The following is a 4,183-nucleotide window of genomic DNA, read 5'->3' as shown; positions in this document are numbered from 1 at the left end:
AGTGCACTCCGACATAATATTAGTTTGCGTCCATATAAACTCATAATTACTCCCGCTCGGGTTTGAATGACAGCAGAGAGACTCGCCCACCGTCTCACAGACCACCCCCTCATAGTATTCAGCACAGAAGCGGTCGAAAGTGGACAAAAGAGACGGATTTAAATACCAGGTGTAAACGTAATGTGTCTCTCTCGTCCACTTGTGATCCGATCGATGAAAACACATCTTAATACCAAGTGTAAACAGCCCCTTAATTGCAGGGGAGGATGTAACCAAGTGGAAAATGGTATTTAACATTTATTTTGCTTGTATACACCTGTAATTCATAAAGCTGGCGATAGGGGCAGTATTCGTGTGTGTGTATGTGTGTGTGGTGCAGACGAGGAAGTGCACATGTGCTCTTGTAAATAAACGTTTTTGATACGTGCTCAGCAAGCAGAGCGAGAGAGATGCACTCTCGGGAAAGTTGCAATGTTTTAGAACACAATCCTAAGGTAAATGGGATATTTCTTGATAACATTCTATAAAATACTTAAGGGAGATGTGCATTTTATAGTTTCATTTAAAATGGTTGTTTCATTTCATTTTGTGCAATGTTTATGTCCATTTTAAGTCACACCATGCGGTGTAAGCCACTAATTTAGGATGTTATACCAAGTGTTATGCATTAAATCTTGTTAATTAGTTCATGTGATTTGAAATGTAACTGTTTGCACAGTTTAGAACATGATGGGAATTGCAACTTTTGTGAAGTGAGTGTGGATGATTTTCTGGAAGCTCATCATACTGTAAGTGATATACTTCTCTTACTTTCTAGTTGCATTTAGTGGGTAATATTATGTACTCATGTTATTTTGTCTATTTAGTGTATAGTATTTCCACTGCCGTATTTGGGGGATTAAGGTTTATTGTTCTGAAGTATATGTGCATTCTTTTGGCCCGGTAGTCTTTATATTTTGTTTTATTTGTTTGTTTTTTTTGCAAATTGGGTCATAGGTTTTGTGTACTGACAAATTGAGGTCACAGATTTTGTGCAAATTTCACATCGTGAACTATCAAATTTGAAAGTGAAGTGTATTCTTAAAGTTATTACTCTGTGAGTGATATTTCTGTGTTTTCCTTTTTTTGTTTTTGAACCTTTTGTTTTTGTGTGATTTATTTGAAACAAATGTAAATCTGTTCACATACAGTAAAAAGAAAATAACTAAAAAAAGAGAGTTCTATTTAAAAATCAGAAATTGAATAAACTTATAAAAAGTTAAACTTATCAATTGTGGTCCTGGTGGTATACTGAAAATCCCTAGCTCACAGTTATATTACTAGCATCAACTTAGACAAGTGATTATAATGGGAAATATAATAACAAGAATTAAAGTCTGCTTAACATTCAATATTATTTACCTGTTGCCTTGATGGAGCTTTGAATCCATGTTTGCAGTGTTGAACTGCCTTTAGCAGCCTCTCTTTCCGTTCTCTGTCGTTATTTTGTGAAGGCATTGGTGTTTTTTGTATTTTTTTTACAAAGTGTGCCAACAACAGCAAATTTAGTGTTTATATTAACTTAGATCTGATCGGGAACATTAAATCGATTAAACAAGCATTGTAACGTTAATACTAAGAATGTGGATATTTTGTTGTTGTTTGCTTGCTAAGTTGTTAGCACTTTAGAAAACCGACAGCAAATCATTACCGGAAGAAATACATAAACAAACTTACAAATTACTAATTCTGCAGTTTAACAACTGATATAATGTAATGAATCTACCTGTTAATGCAATGAACTTCGGAAACTGTCGTCTTCGCTCTCCAGGCAGAGAGTGAACACCGTCACAGAGATGCTGCGGAGCGGTCGGGAAAACACGAAGTGGATCGCCGGAATCAGTGGATCTTTAGCGGAGCGGTAACAATAAAACGCCAAGATTTTTGGGCACCGTGTTTAGTCTATGTTCCGCGTTTTGCTGCTTTCCGCAAGTCTCTCATATTAAAAACGAACTAGACACCCGCCTGAAAGGGTTTTTAAAATATGTATTTAATATTTAATAAAACTGTATAAATCATCATGGCCGTATCTGGCCCGCGGGCCGCATGTTTGACACCCCTGCCTTACAGGACAGAGTCAAAGTCTGATCAAACCTCAGATTAATGGATGCAGGCTGAGTCAGTTCAACACAGTGAACACCTGGAAAAAAGGATCTGATTAATAATTTGGGAAAAAATATTGTAGAAAGCTTTAATATCTATAGATACTTACAAGACATCACGGCTGACATCAGCATGAACAGATACGAGTTAAACATGGTTACAGATGAGCTGAGCTACTGTAGATCAGACTGTTTATATTGACTGATATTCTCATACATAAGGCTGGGTGTGTAGGAAGCACTAGTAGAATAAATAGGGTTAGTACAATATTTTGTGAAAGATAGTGAAGTGCTGTATTGGAACTTTTATTTGCATAATCCAATAGTGCTTCTTTCTTGTCTTTCTGAATACATCTTGTAAGTATATATAAAGATGTATTTATTGGATAACACAGTACATGCAAGTCTGTGTCCTACAACCTCTGAACCATTCCCAGTCATCTGAATGTCGTAGTGTATAGTTTACTAGCACCAACACGCCACATTATCAGCACATCAACTTGTTTATAATGACAGAAATGGATGTGTTATATAAATGACACATTCAAAATGTGTTGTATTACTGTAGCTGAATAGGAACAAGGAAGATAGTCATACACAAAATGTCTTCAGAACACAATTAAAATATGAAATAATTTTAAACAAATCCAAATGAAACATTTGACATATATTTTAAACATAATAAAATAAAATGTTAACAGAATTAATTGTTAAAAATTCAAATATTTGTAATGTACATAAAAAACCTTTCAAACTCTCAAGTAATTCCCAAAGTAATTCTATTAGTGCTGTGTATTATTTATTTATTTAATTTATCTATTTAATTTAATTAAATCAATGAAGATACAATTGTACAATCTAATAAAAAGATAACTTGATTATATCAGTAGTGGTCAGAGATAATAGAACATAACTCACTAAAGAGACTATGCAGAATACAATGAATATGAATCGTGTGCCCTTCGTTTTAGAGGCACTAATGTTCCTGCAGCACCACCTGATGAGCACATTAATAATGGCCAGACTTTATTTGATATTTCAAATAACTTAGATGCCCCTTAAAATTAAATATGTTAAATGAATAAAATGGATACTAAAGAAAAAACACTTATTTTGTGGCAGCATGTGACGATGTGAGGTGCTTTATTAGATCAAAATTACTTGCAACAGACGTGGAGAGACTTTTTCTTCATGGGCATAAGTTGCACATTACACAAACATTCATGCCTTTCACAACAACAATGGAAAAATAGTGCTTATTACACTTCGTGTTTGCGACCGCTACCTTTGAGCTTGTTGTATTTGCCATCACCCTGTCCCCTGTGTTTTCGGAGTGAGTGATGCGCAATGACCAGGCTGCATGTCAGTGCTTTGACTTGGTCCGGTGGAGCCGGGGATTGAACCACCAACCTTCCGGTTTGTAGACAACCTACATGAACCACTCAGCCACTGCCGCTCATCACTGTTGCTTTCATGATTCACACCACTTTTTCCCACCTGGAAAACAAGAACATGTATGTGATAATGCTGTTCGTGGTCTACAGCTCAGCATTCAACACCATAGTACCTGCCAAGCTTGTTGGAAAGCTCTTCAGGTGGTCAGGGTGGGCAACAAACCCTCAACCTCATTGATCCTCAACACTGGGGCTCCACAGGGCTGTGTTCTCAGCCCACTTCTGTATTCCTGGTACACTCACGACTGTACAGCCACACACAGCTCCAACGTCATCATCAACACTACGGTTGTAGACCTGATCACTGACAATAATGAAACAGCCTACAGAGAGAAGGTTTACACTATGACACATTGGTGCCAGAAGAACCACATCTCACTAAACTTTGAAAGACAAAAGAGTTGGTAATAGATTTTATGAGATTGAGCACAGAAAGCACCTCCACTGCCATGGAAGAAGTTAACAATTTTAACATTCTCTGTGTTCACATTGCTAAGGATCTCACATGGTCGTCTCCCAGAGACGCGGTACTGAAGAAGGCACACCAATGACTCTTCTTTCTAAGGCGGCTGAGGAAGTTTTGGGATG

General features: G+C 36.9%; 1 long non-coding RNA gene across 1 annotated transcript; it reads left to right on the top strand.

Annotated features, from left to right (window-relative positions):
• The first annotated feature begins 255 nt into the window (after positions 1–255).
• Positions 256–1,258, top strand: LOC141351053 (uncharacterized). Its single transcript, XR_012359209.1, has 3 exons — positions 256–494; positions 719–788; positions 867–1,258. It is a non-coding gene; the product is annotated as an uncharacterized lncRNA (long non-coding RNA).
• Positions 1,259–4,183: the final 2,925 nt, after the last annotated feature.

The sequence above is a fragment of the Misgurnus anguillicaudatus genome, chromosome 19, assembly GCF_027580225.2.
Source record: "Misgurnus anguillicaudatus chromosome 19, ASM2758022v2, whole genome shotgun sequence".
Classification (NCBI taxonomy): domain Eukaryota; kingdom Metazoa; phylum Chordata; class Actinopteri; order Cypriniformes; family Cobitidae; genus Misgurnus; species Misgurnus anguillicaudatus.
This window is presented reverse-complemented; position numbering and strand designations above follow the sequence as displayed.